Source organism: Leucopleurus acutus (genome assembly GCF_964270905.1).
Source record: "Leucopleurus acutus genome assembly, chromosome: 10".
Lineage (NCBI taxonomy): Eukaryota > Metazoa > Chordata > Mammalia > Artiodactyla > Delphinidae > Leucopleurus > Leucopleurus acutus.
This window is the reverse complement of record NC_139153.1, coordinates 3793953-3808558: the sequence shown is the minus strand read 5'-3', so window position 1 is coordinate 3808558 and position 14606 is coordinate 3793953.

Genomic DNA, 14606 nt, shown 5'->3' with positions numbered 1-14606 from the left:
GGATTAACATAAACACACTACTATATATAAGATAGAGAACCAACAAGGACCTACTGTATGGCACAGGGAACTCTACTCAATATTCTGTGATAACCTATATGAGAAAAGAATCTGAAAAAGAGTGAATATATATACACGCATAGCTTAACTGAATCACTGTGCTGTATGCTTGAAACTAACACAACATTGTAAATCAACTATACTCCAATAAAATAAAATAAAATAAACAGTTTATTTGGTACAGTAAAAGCTGGGTCAATCCATACTTTATTACCTGGCTATCTCTCATCTACCAATCTTACCTGGGCATTGTAGGTGATATGAATTATGAACCTAGGAGCTAAGAAATGTGTGGGTTCCAGGCCTAGCTCTGCCATTAGACATGTACAGCTTCAGGCCACTTTCTTCCCCTCTCTGAACATCACTTTCCACATCTGTAAAATTGGAAGGTGGGTATGTGTGCAAGTGTGTGTGAGGTCTGACTAGAGTGATATTTCCCAAAGTGTTTTCCAGTAGGCATTTTTCAGAAGTTAAAAAAAATCCCCCCCATCCCCCGGTCCAGTAATTTTGGGAACACTGGGTGGGACAAAGTTAAACACCACCATATTTACTACAGGACTTCTTGGAAACTTGAGTCTGCTCTTATGCATTGTGACTCTGACAGGAAGGTAGAGCACACAGCAGTTCCCAAACTTACTTGAGAGAGGAAATTTTTCTAGGTACACTCTCTTACTGGGGAGTTGTTCTGTGAAACAGAATTTAGGAAAAGTTAGATTAGGGGATCTGTAGGATCCCTTTCAGCTCTGAGAAGTTTTAATTCAAAATTCACTATTTTGGCCTAGGGCTCTGTGAGGTGTTAAACTACATCCTGAATCATGAAAGAAAAAAATAATTATGGTCAGTAAAGTTTAGATGGAGTTCAGTTGTAATTTATAGAATTCCAGTTGCTGAAAATGAGAGAACCCATGAGTGGATGGATGGTTACAATCCAATAAACCAAATATTCAATGAACTTGGACCATGCCAGTCAACAGAAGGAGCTATATTGTAAGCTGACCTCGTTACAAGTTTCCCTTTTGGAAATTCGAGGATATACAGGTTACCCTTTCTGTACTCCCCGAGTCTGGGAATATATAGTCACAAATTCATGGCTTGAGGAAAGTGACTTAGAGACTCTGAGTCGTAAAATCAAAATGGCTTTGAACCACTTCAAAAAGGTACCATTTCAGAAAGGAAAAAGAACTACCTGTTAGCATGCATGTTGTCTGTAGGAAAGCAAAGAAGCACAATGAGCTAACGAGCATCTCATTGAACCTGCCTGGGGAAGAAATTAATTCTGTAGCAGCCCTGATTACTAATTGTAAAAACGTACACAATGCAATTTACATTCTATTCAGGGAGCTTTCTTCATTGTCTTATTTTGATAAGTATAAAAAGTACTCATAGAAAAGGACTTCATGGATTCATTCTTGACTGAAGTCCTCTAAATCTATTTTCACTCAAAACTGAATTCTCCCATCATGGGGGTTTTCAAGAGGCAGCTAGGTGTAGGGCAACGGGCGTGGCACTAGAGTCAGACATTTACTCGATGAATCTGTACTGGGTGGCCACTACGTGCCAAGCACTGGGAATACAGCAGTGACCAAAGAAGCCAGAAATCCCTATCCTGATAGAGTTGCCATCCTGGCTCTGTCACTTATCAGCTGTGTGAGCTTGGGCAAGTCATTTAATATCTCTGAGCCTTAGCTCATTATAGCATGGTCACAGGATTGTTGGGAAAGCTATATGTCAGATTTTTGTACATGGAGTGTCAAGCCTAGGGCCAGGCACCTAAATGTCTTCTCGAAAGGGCAGTCAGGATAATGGCTCTTGCAGCCAGAGGGGGAGAAGGGAGTTCAGATAGATCCAGGGAGGCCTCACACTGCAGGCAGAGCCTTTGAAGAAGGTGCAGGATGAGCAGGGGCATCTGGGAATAATGTCTCAGCTCCCCAAAGAAGCCCCACTTGTGTTCCCTGCCTTTCAACCGATCCCCTCCCTTTTCCCAGGTCTGCCAGCATGAGCAGCTGCTGGGATTGGTGACCTCTTAACCCCAGGGCCTGCCTGCTGGTCCACGTCCTCACACAGGGAACCAGATTCCCTGACAGAAGTTCAGCCCTCACTGCTCTAGCCCCTTGGATACTCTCCAAGGTCACAGGCCTCACTGCAGCCTCACTGCCAGCCCAAAGGCATCCAGAAGGTGGTCAGCACAGATCCAGTCCCACTCCACCCGAAGGCCGTTCACCCGCACATCCTGCCCAGCCTGCCGCCGTCTTGCCTCATGTCCTTGAGCTGCTAGCTTCCCCCTCTGAGTCAGGTTCTCCTCTGTAGACTGAAGGGATTTGTCCAGACTGCCCTACGAATGTCTCCCAGTTCTGGGGTTCTACAAGGTTCCTCTCACAGGATACCTGGCAGAGATTTGGAATTAGTCAAACTTCAGTTTTTCCATTATTACTTGCACTTTCGGAGCTCAGTTTTTTTATCTGTAAAAATGGGGTTAATAATCCCTACTTCTAAATCAAGACTGTTGACACGGTGGAGAGAACATGGATCTTGAATCGGACAGACTTGAGTTTGAATATTGGTGTCACTATTTGCAAGGCAGGTCACTTCTGCTCTCTGGAAGCCTCAGTTTCTTCATCTGCAAAATAGGCATATGGCACCTACCTTGAAGAATTGCAGAAGTGAGGCAAACTATGCATCATACTTGCACATAGTAGATGATCAATAATTGGCAGCTCTTATTATTATTGTGGTTGTTATTTGCTCTAAAATAAGTGCCTGATTAAAAGCTGATACCGTCCCCAATTTCCACCACCATGCTCACCCTCTCTGGGTCTCTGAGGCTGGGGTTCCTCCTGCCTCTAATCAGTGATGGGGCTTCTATGGCTGAAAGCTACATGCAGAGGGGTCTCAGTGGCTGCAACAAATTCCTTTTAGGCTGCAGAGTCCATGGTCCATGCAACACTTCCTGTTGAAAGGTGTGTTCTCAGATACATATGATGTGCCCTCAAATACACAATACCCTACTCGGCCTCTTCTTCTGGGATCCTAATTCTGGTTCATGCTTTGTAGTGGATATAAAGCCATCCTTTCTTTAAGAGATTTGAATCTCAAATTTTCCCATGACCTCACCCATCGCCACCATTTGTCCCATGCTCTGCTGTATACCTGGGACTGTCCGTTCAGAAGAGCACGTGACACCAAAAGGGACTAGAATTCCTGAATCTCAGGGTTAGAGGGGGATGAATGGTACTTAGTTGAAACCCTCTTCTGGTGCTTGAACTTTCTCTACTCCTCCCTCTGCTGAGGGGTCCTTCAGCCTATCCTTGGTTACCTCCAATGACGGGCAAGTCATTAAACACAAAGGTGGTCATTTCATCACCTACTCGGTTGCCAGTTAGCTGCCTGGCTTGCTTGAAAAAGCATCGATCAACAGTGAAAGAAAAGTTTCTCTCACAGGTAAGTCACCTGTGAAATGTAGTTCCGAAGAACAATATTGTTTTCTTGTCCACCCCCCTCCCTAACTCTGAACTTTGTGGCCACAAAAAATAGAGATATGACATTTTTCTCTAGAATAACAAAACTCTGTTAATGTGTCTCTTTTATTCACCCACCCGCTAGACATTCCCACAAGGAATCTACTTTAGATGCCCAGAGAGAATGCATTTCAACTCTAAACATAATTAGCTAGCTTCCAGAAGGAGGAGGAGAGGCATTTATGGGCATAGATAAATCATATCCTTGGCCAAATACCCTCTTCTATTTTCCAACAGGGAACCCAGAGCAATTTCAGAACACAACACTGTTTTCCTTGTGCAGCTTCAGAAACCGAGGCGCAGAGAAGTGAAGGTCGCCCAACAAATCAAGGGCAAAGGTATGAACTAAATCCCAGGAATCCAAGACCTCCCGGCATAGTAATTGATTCGCTAAGATAAATGTTTGTCTTGCTAACTAGGGAAATTTATTGTGGTCTTTACAGAGGGATTCTTGAGGCTCAAAATTATAAACAGGGAAACAGGGCCTGGTAATAAGTTGAGTGATTAATTGGCAGAGAAAGCTTTCAAGGAGGGAAAGGATCAATGAGCTGAAAAGAAATCAAACATCTTTTAGGAAGTTTCCCTGCTCTCTTGCATTGTTTTAACTCTTCATGCTCGGTCTCATCATTAAACATTTTTGAAGTGGGTTTTTATTTTGTTTCTTGCTTTTTCAGTTATTCTTCTGGTAAGGTTATTTGATTACATCTCCCACTTAGATTATTTCTTAGGTTAAACTGAACTTAACCTTTGCCCAGTGAAGCAGAACAGAGCCTTGCTTATCTGAAGTAAATGGGACCAAGAAGCCATGGAAACATAACCAGAAATGGCTGAGATACAGCACATTTTGTTTATTTGCTGAGGAAAGGGGAATAGTGAGGGTTAGTGTTGAGGTCATGGGACATAGGAGCTGTGACAGCTCTGAGGGAGCCCCCTGAAGAGTGGACCCACTCACAGCAGCAGCTCCTTAGAGGCAGCAGCTCCCCAGCAGTAGGACTGAGATGATGGTTACCTTCCCAGCTCTGCATTGCGCCTGCTGTGTGACTTCAGCAAGCTGGGCAACCTCTCTGAGTCTCAGTTTTCTCAGCCAGCTCTGGTTAACCTCGGAAGCTCCGTGGGGGTAAGGGCTGTGTCTGTTGTGTTAATCAGTGTTTTCTTAGTGCCTAGTGGATAACAGGCACTTGCTAATTGTCTGCTTAATGAATGAATGGAAAAGGGTCATTATGAAGATTAAATGAGAGATTGTAAGTAAAAGCCTAGGACATTTTAGATGCTCTTTAAACAGTAGTTCTTACATTGCCAGACTCCTTCCATCAGTGTCTAGGTTGGAAGGAGTCTGGTGGTGCATCGCAGAGCAGCCCCTTGTCCTGCGGATGAGGAAACTGAGGTCTGTCTGTTCATTCATTGTTAACTTTGACTGCTGGTGCCTCCTAGCTGTCAGGCACCATACTGGGGGTATACCAAGACAGATAAAATCTCTATGATGAAGAAGCTCATGTCCGAGTGGGAAGAGACAGTAAATGAGCAGACAGGTGTATAAACAAGAATACTTTTACATGCCAACCAAGTGCTATGAGAATAGGAAAGCAGGTGACATGATAGAGAGGGTCTGACGGTGGTGGCTGGGGGCTGCATTAGATGGGGTGACCAGCTGGGGCCTCTCTGAGGAGGTGACAGAGGAGTACAGACCTGAATGACCAGAAGGAGACAGTCAGACTTCACTCGGAAGCCAGACTGCTCTGGATCACTGCTGCTTGCTTGGTTTATTTTGGTGTTTGTTCTCATAGGTCTTTTTTCAAGGGGAGGGGATATGACTCTTATTCTGATATAATTTTAAATTATAGAAAAGTTCTGAAATAGAATAAGAAACTCTCATCTTCTAGATTCACCAACTGTTAATGTTTTGCCCTCTTTTCTCTACTCTCTCTCTCTCTAAACATATTACATGTTATATACATACACACTCACACACGCATACTTTTTTCAGACCATTTGAGAGTACATATTGCAAACATAATGCCCCATTACCCCATACTTCAGTGTGAATTTCCTAAAATAAGAACATTCTCGGGACTTCCCTGGAGGTCCAGTGGTTAGGACTTCACCTTCCAATGCAGGGGGTGCGGGTTCGATCCCTGGTTAGGGAGCTAAGATCCCACATGCCTCGCCGCCAAAAGACCAAAACATAAAACAGAAGCAATATTGTAACAAACTCAATAAAGACTTTAAAAATGGTCCACATCAAAAGAAAAAAATAAATCTTAAAAAAAAAGAACATCCTCTTACACAACCACAGTCCGTATTTAAATTTTGTCAATTGCTCCTACAATGACCTTTTAAAATGACATATATTTTTCTGGGTCCAGGATCTCATACAGCATTTAGTCCTTACATCTCTTTAGTCTCCTTTAATGCGGAACACTTCCCTAGCCATTCTTTGTCTTTCTCGACCTTGACATTTTTTAAGCATGCAGGTCAGTTACTTTGTGACCTGTTGCTCTATTTGGGTTTCCTGATGCTTCCTGAGGAGCAGATTCGGTTATGCCTTTTCGGCAGGAACGCCACTGAACGTACACTCTGCCCTCCTCAGCACTGCACAGCGGGAGGCACGTGGTGCTGGTCTGTCCCAGGGTGGGCGATGCTAACTTTGACTGCTGGGTGAAGGTGGTCTCTGCCAGGTTTCTCCACTATAAAGTTACTATTGTCCCCTTTGTAATTAATAAATCATTTGTGGGGAGGTACTTTTAGAATATAAATATTCTGTTCCTCAAACTTTCACCCACCAGTTTTAGCGTTCATGGCTGATTTTCTTACTCCATCTTTCCTTCTATGCTTATTAGTTGGCATTCTACTGCAAGGAAGAGTTTTTCCTTCTCTTTCATTTATTTACACAATAATTTATTTCCTTATAGCACTACAAACCCATTGGCTTTTACTTTATTCAACATGTTAGAATCCACTACTGCCAGATTTGTCTCCTATTTGGCCAACAAGAGCCCCTTTATCCCAGCCCCTGTGTTTTTCTGATGTGTCCCCATCATTCTTTAAGCATTTCCTTGCTTTCTGGCACAAGATGTTTAAGACTCATCTTGCACTTTCCCTGCACGAGCCATGGAATAAGCCTTTTCTCCAACAAGCCTTTTGGTATTAAAAGACACTTAGAGTCCAAGCTCTAGGTGCCAGGTAGGCTCCTGCTACCAGTGCATTATTGCTCTTAGGCTCTCGCAGGGGACAGAGCTAGAAAGCTTCTAAAATGTTAATGTGCAGGAGGCACTGGGATATTGTTAAAGTGCAGATTCTGATTCAGTTGGTTGCATTTACCAGCTGGTGTCAGGTTCTGCTTTTCTAACAAGCTTCCAAGTGATGCTGACGCTGCTGGCCCACAAGCCACCTCTTGAGCACCGAGGATATAGGACAATGGTTCTCAAACTTAGGCACGTGACAGAACCTGCAGGGTTTGTTCAAATACATACTCCCAGGCTCTACTTTTAACGTTTCTGATTCAGTAAGTTTAGAGTGGGGTTCCCAGGTGATGCTACTATTTCTGATCTGGGACCACACTTTGAGAACCACTGATCCAGGACATTGGCTCTCAAACGTGGCTATATTGGAATTCCTGCTGAGTTTTGTTTTGTTTCGTGTTGTTCTTTTTTGGCTGCGTGGCATGCGGGATCTTAGTTCCCTGACAGGGATGAAACCTGTGCTCCCTACAGCGGAAGCATAGAGTCCTAACCACTGGACAGCCAGGGAAGTCCCCTGGTGAGTTTGTTTTTTAAAAATACTGATCATTAAGGCCCCAGAGATGATGATTTAATTGGTATAGGATGCGGCCTGGGCACTGAGAATGCTATGACTTGCATAAGTGTTTCTATTGCTCAGTACAAGTTGAGAAGATTGTTCTAGAAGGAGGTAGGAGTAAATACAAAGGCCTTTGAGAGAGAATGAGCTTGACATTTTCAAGGGTCAGCAAGGAGGCCAGTGTGAATGCCAGAGGAAGTGAGGTGAGAAAGGTGGGCAGGGGTAGGATCAGGGCGGGATGAGATGGGTCAGGTATGCAGAGGTCACTCTGGTGAGATGGGAAGCCACTGGAGACTTTAAGCACAGACGACATGACGTGAATGCCTTAACCATGACCCTCATCTGACAGTCCCGAGGCCAGCCCTCCTTATGCCGGTCCACAGGCTTTCTTATCCAATTGAGTTAGAACTGTGACAAATAAAGGATGAATTATCTTCACAGCCTTCTCTTAGGGTTCCCTATGTTTTAAGTACTGCCCATGGATTTTGTTCAGAATTACTTTCCAGAGCTTTGAAATCCTGAAAAAGTAAGTGTAGGCGTAGTAATAAGGTATTACCTCATGGAAGAAACACTTGGCAGATAGGGGACATCTCTAATTGTTGATAAACACACCCAGGAGCGCTTTGCTTTAAGAAAACACAATGTGTGTGGCACAATGTCAACATACTTAGTGTTACTGAACTGTACACTTAAAAGTGGTTAAGATGATAAATTTTATAGTTTTTTACAATTAAAAAAAGGTAATATTCATCATATATGTGAAAGACAAATCTACAAAGCTCTGAATTCTCTAATTTAACTTTTTTTTTGTTCTTCAGGAAAGTTACCATAGGTATTTCACTACCATATGGAAAACTCTATCATACCATTAAGAACAATGAAGAATTTAAGCCAAGAAAAAAAAATGTATAAAACCATGAATTTGGGAAATGGATAAAGTTGAGAGCAATCACTCACTTTAACAAAAGGATTCTTCATGTGAGGCATTTTGCCTCAGGTTCACCTAAGCAACAGTGTCCCTCCAGGGCACTAAAAACAGGATTCACTTGACATGCAGCAGCTGCGGAAACATAACCAGCCTGGAGACAGAAGCTGATGAGAGGCCTTCTGTGATGTCAATTCCAACAAAGTGAAAATAACTTTGAGATTTCGCTTATCTGCTCTATCCCCTCAAGGTCATTGCACAATATGAGTGTGCTTGGATCGGACAGGATTCCAGGGACACAATTCACATTCTATTTTGATTCTGGCAGTTGGTAACCTTTCTTCTAGGAAATGGAACAACAACAACAAAAAAAACACCTGTTGGTGATATTCATGTCCTGAGCATGCGAGGGCAGGGAGGCTGCCCAGCGCAAATTGAGCAGAGGTGGGTGTGGCCCTGGGTAATTTTTAGCAACACTCCCGGGCCTGATAGTTGATGGCAGCCTGCAACCAGCTCTGTCAACCTGCCATGAAGATGACCTGTCCTTTCCCTCGGTTATTTGAGCCCTGGGTTTTTCCTGGGCAAGAGCTGACAGTGATGTCATCGTCTCGTGATGCTGCTGGGTGACCTTGTTCACAGACCTGGTTCCACTCATTTCTCTTGTACCCTAATATTGAACTGAGAAAAACACTGCTGAGAATCAAGGAGGGAGAGGGTCGAGACCCTGTACAGGGAAGACCCCTTGACCTCTCATCTGATTTCCAAATCCTTTTCATGATTAGCTTTTATCCGACCCACTTTCTAGCAGTCCTCAGCCTGGAAAAGCCTTTAAGGAAAAACAATGCAAAAAGAGATCAATGAGATTATTATTATTTTAATGCTGTAGGAGACTCAGCCAGGCAGAAACTATGAACTCATAAAGAACAGCTTTGATCCTTATTATAAGACAGAGAAATATTTACGACTGGTCTTTTGTACTATGGACCAACCACAGAGGCCTGAAATGCAGACAGGAGGAGACAAGAACAGTACTTGGAGCCGCTGGCTTAATTAAGGAAAACAAAGATATTCTGGGCTGCTACTGCATGCAGGCCCTGAGCCAGACCCTGGGTGGATGCCAGTGAATGCTTAGCCTCTTTATGAGGTGGGCACGGCTACCATCCTCGGTTTATGGAGGAAGAAACTGAAGAGCAGAGGCCAGACCTGTTGTTCACCTAGTAAGCAGTGGTATGGGGAAATGAATGCAAGGCTTCTTGACTCCAGATCTGTACCGTTCACCTAGCACACAATTGTTGGCTTTCGAATACTATAACCAAGAGTTTTTCAAGAACTCCAAACTGAGGCTCTTTTAATCAGTAACAGAATGATCGCAGCCTGCCCCCCAACACACAATGCTTAAGCTGAAGGGACACTGCACAGATGAAGGCACTGAGGCTGTGAGCAGGTAAGAGGATCTGCTCAACAGCAGCAGCATCTGGACTCAAACCCTGATAAGAGCTCTCTCCGACCACCTGTCAACCACATGCACACACAGGACAGAGTGCTGACAAAAGGCATGTTGTTTGGGATGTGGTCTTGTCAACAATCTCATTTTAATTCAGTAAGATGTGGGCACGAGGGACATTTCACCCTACAACTTAGTCCCTGGGGCCTAACAGCACGCTGTTTTCTTTCCTTCTTTGATCCTGGCAGCAAGAGATATTGTTGGGTTAGAGCTCCACTTATTTAAGGAAATAAGTGGCGCAGGCTTTGCTGGCCAGCACGAATCAGCGCTGACTGCAAACCAAGAAACGTGGAGGCAGAGAAGCAGAGAGCACAGCGCCACCTGCTGCTGACATCTGAGATGGCAGTGGAGGCACGCTCTGAGCTGGGCGCTGCATTAGGAGCACAAGCCCATGGCCGGGTGGTCAAATTCTCCCTGCAATTCCCTCATGTGAGGCCAGAAAGGGTGCGAGTCTTGCCAAAATTCACAAAACACGGATGAGAGAGCTATTTCCACCTTTGTTCTTCCCACCAGGCCACCTGAGGGGAGAGCAGTCATTTCCCCTCAAGGGAACAGACTCCCAGCCGTCCCCTGCCTCGAGGAAGATCCCTCCCTTTGAGAAGGGAAGGCCCTTACTGGGGGTAACACCTCCCACGAGAGGGAACATGCCTCTGGCTCAGGCCCTCCATCTCTCTCCAGAAGAGAAGAGGAAACACAAGGAGAAGTGCCTGGTGCACAGCCCCAGGTCCTGCTTCATGGGTGTGAGATGCCCAGTGAGCCATGAAAGCACCACTGGAGCCACACACAAGGCAGCTTTGCACGTTGGCTGCTCCACTGTCCTCACCAGGCCACAGGAGGAAAAGCAGAGCTTACAGACACAGACAGCACTAAAAGCACTCTGAACCAAGTTGAGTGGGAAACCATACCAATAAACAAGTTTTGAATTAAAAAAAGAGAGAGACAGACAGAAAGGGAGGGAGGGAGGGAGGAAGGAAAAGGAAGTGAAGTGTTAGTGTGTGTTCAGGAGGGACCGTGCGGACTACACATCACGCAACGCCAGGGACTGTGTGTGGGCCCTCAGGTCTTCCCCCTCCTGCTGCTGGTCTCCCTGCAGACCCCTGACCAGGCAACACTGCTCTCGCCTCAGAGCTTCTGCACGGCTCCCAGGGGCCTGGACTAATGCTCCTTCCTGCTACTCAGATGTCTGTTCAAACATTACCTACTTAGACCACCTTCCACTGAGTCGCGCTGTGTGCTCAACACCTGACCCTCCACGTGCCTCACAGCACTAGCACTGTGCACTGTTTGTGTTTTCAGTCCTCCATGGACAGAGCCTGGCACAGAGAAGACATTTGAGAATAAATTTTAATTGACTGAATTAAATTATTTCACATTCATGGTCCTCCTGGAATCTATCTGGGGAGAAAGAGTGGGGATAGTTGAAGTAAGATGAGTAAGTGACCAGAGCAAACTGAACAGGCCTCCCAGTACTGCCTCCTTCTCTGTGACTTCTGAACCGGGGGTCTGTGATGTGTCTGCAACGTTCCTGGCTCCGTCCTGGGCTTCTTATAGAAAAGCTTTCCAACCCTTACAGGCTGACCTTAGGGCATAAGTAATTTGCCCAGCTGGCCCGTGGCACAGCTGCGATTTGTAGCCAGGTTTATCTGACTTGACCACATCTCCAGACTCTGTGGTCAGTCTTCCAACCCACCAAGGGCAACTCCGGGAGTCCTGTCAACACCTAGAGCCCAGATCCCCATAGTACTGTAGGTGGGTAGGATGACTGCCAAGAAAAAATTCCTCTGTTGTAATCAATATCAGAACCTGCGCTGGGGCATGCTACTTCTACATCCAGGAAACTTCTAGAAGCAGGCAAGAAAATAAGAACCTACGTGCTCCAGGTATTAAAATTGAGCAATGGATCTAAAAGGAATTAAAACACTTGGCGGACTTCCCTCGTGGCTCAGTGGTTAAGAATCCGCCTGCCAAGGCAGGGGACACGGGTTTGAGCCCTGGTCCGGGAAGATCCCATATGCCGCGGAGCAACTAAGCCCATGCAGCACAAATACTGAGCCCGCGCTCTAGAGCCCGAGTGCCACAACTACTGAGCCCGCGCACCTAGAGCCCATGCTCCGCAAAGAGAAGCCACCACAAAAAGAAGCCTGCACACTGCAATGAAGAGTAGCCCCTGCTCGCCACAACTAGAGAAAGCCCACGTGCAGCAATGAAGATCCAACTCAGCCAAAAATAAATTAATTAATTTTAAAAAATAAAACACTTGGCTTTCTTATTTTCTGGTGTTAGTTTTCCATGTAAATTGATAAATAGTTAGGTATCTACTGTTGGCATATACTGCTATTCTCAGGTAAATGGTAATGGGGGCAAGATGGCTAGAAGGGCAAAAAGTGTCCAGTTGTGGGCAGGACATCACAAGTATCTGGAAAACAATGTGCAATGGTACTTTGAAAGTACCATTTGCCCTGAATGGATAAAGAAGTTGCAATATACATATATATATATATATATATACACACACACACACACACACACACACACACATATATATTTAAATGATGGAATATTATTCAGCCACGAGAAAAGAAGAAATCCTGCCATTTACAACAATGTAGATAGACCTTGAGGGCATTATGCTAAGTGAAATAAGCCAAACAAAGACAAACACTGCATGTATCATATGTGGAATTTAAAAAAAAAGGAAAAAGTCAAACTCATAGAAAAATTGTTTTCAAAGGCTGGAGGGTGGGAGAAACAGGGAGAGGTTGGTATAAACATACAGACTTTCAGGTATGAGTAATATCTGACAATTTAATGTAAACCATGGTGACTAAGTTGACAACACTGTATTACATAATCTAAATTTGCTGAGAGGAGAACTTAAAGTTCTCATCACACAGACATACACACAAAAGATGAATATGAGGTGATGGATGTATTAACCAGATGGTGGGAATCCTTTGACAATGTATACTTATATCAAGTCACCACAATGTCCACTTTAAATATCTTACAATTTTGTCAATTATGCCTCAATAAAGCTGAAAAAAAGAGTACCATTTAGCCTTTCCACCCATAGTGTTGTCACTGGCTTTCTTATGGTTTAATTACTCAGCCATTCAGCATTTATTGGGGACACACTCTTGGCCAAGCCCTGGGCTGGGGTTGTGACAATGGTCCCTGCTCACAAAAAGCCCCTTGTTGGGTGGGGCTCGCTGTTTCTCACTCATATCATGCAAGTATCCCACCCTCCTCAGAGCTCTGAGGACTCCAATACCTACTCTCAGCCAAATACCCTCTTGCGTTGCAGGTCCCCACCTTGGCCCCCCAAGAGGACTCGTTACTATCAGGCCCAGTCATGGAACACATCTAAGCTCCTTACACACTGACCGACCCCGCTCAGGGTGCTCGAGGGCCTCCTACTAGATTCCAGAGTGATGGCTTCAAATCATAATGTCTGCTATGAGGTGTGTTCCAAGAAATTTGTTACTAATAATCAAGTAACAAAATGGCTTATTTTTGTAGAAGTTAGAGGAGACTACAAGTTATTCTTACGTAGCAGGTATTCTTTGTCTCCAGCTCCCATCCACTCTTTTCCCTGGTTCCCTTTAGAGAAGTTACCCCTCTCCACCCTCAGACCACATGGCCCAGGCAGGGATAATCTGACTCTTAGTTCCAATCAGAACCCTGTATTCTCTTGGCCACGATGACTAGTCATGGACCAGCACGTGAGCCAATCGAGAATGAGATCACTGCAGCTGGCAAGCAGGTAGGTTGTAAGCCTGGATCTGCTACCAGGCAGGGCTTGCCCAAGAATGAAATCCACATAGCTCAGCAGAGCTGAGGGACAAAAACATCAATGAGCCTCTGGTTCCTGCCAGGATGACTCCTGGAATTTTCAGTGACTCTCCCTGTCCAGTGCAGGTGAGCATTGCTCACAGCTGGCAACTGCTCACACAATGGAACATTCCTCCCCTCTGACTACAGGCTAATATCAATGTAGGTATATATTACAGGCATTTCTTGTTTATTGTGCTTCACTTTATTGCGTTTTTTTTTAACAAATTGTTTGTGGCAACCCTGCATTAAGTTTATTGGCGCCATTTTTTCCAACAGCATTTGCTCAGTTCATGTCTCTGTGTCACATTTTAGTAATTCCTGCAATATTTCCAACTTTTTCATTGTTATATTTGCTATGGCGATCTGTGATCAGTGATCTTTGATGTTACTGTTGCAAAAAGATTTAGACTGGCTGAAGGCTCAGAGGATGGTTAGCATGTTTTAGCAATGAAGTATTTTTTAATTAAGGCATGTACATTGTTTAGACCTAATGCTATTGCACACTTAATAGACTACAGTATAGTGTAAACATAACTTTTACATGCCCTGGGAAAACAAAAACCTGTGACTCGCTTTACTGCAGTGGTCTGGAACCAAACCTGCAATAGCCCCACGGTCTGCCTGTATATGTAATAAAAGGAAGTGTGAAAACAGCCTAGTTTGGGCAGATCTACAAAAACCACTATTTAAAATGTGTGAAAATTGCCCACTTGTAGCTAATGCTTTCAGTCTTATTTGCGATACTCAAGTTACTCAGATTTCAATTTAGGCACATTTCATCTCAAAGCTGAGTGTGTAGTTCCACGTTCTGTCTGTCCATCTTTCTTTGTGGGAAGCCGTGACAATTCACGACAATCTCTTTCAGGAATCCACCAACGCGGGGATCCAGGTATGGCATCTGCTTGAGAGGTTTCCAAAGGAAAAATGGGTAGAAGGCTCCCCTTGAGTTACGTGACACCGCGTTGCAGAAACC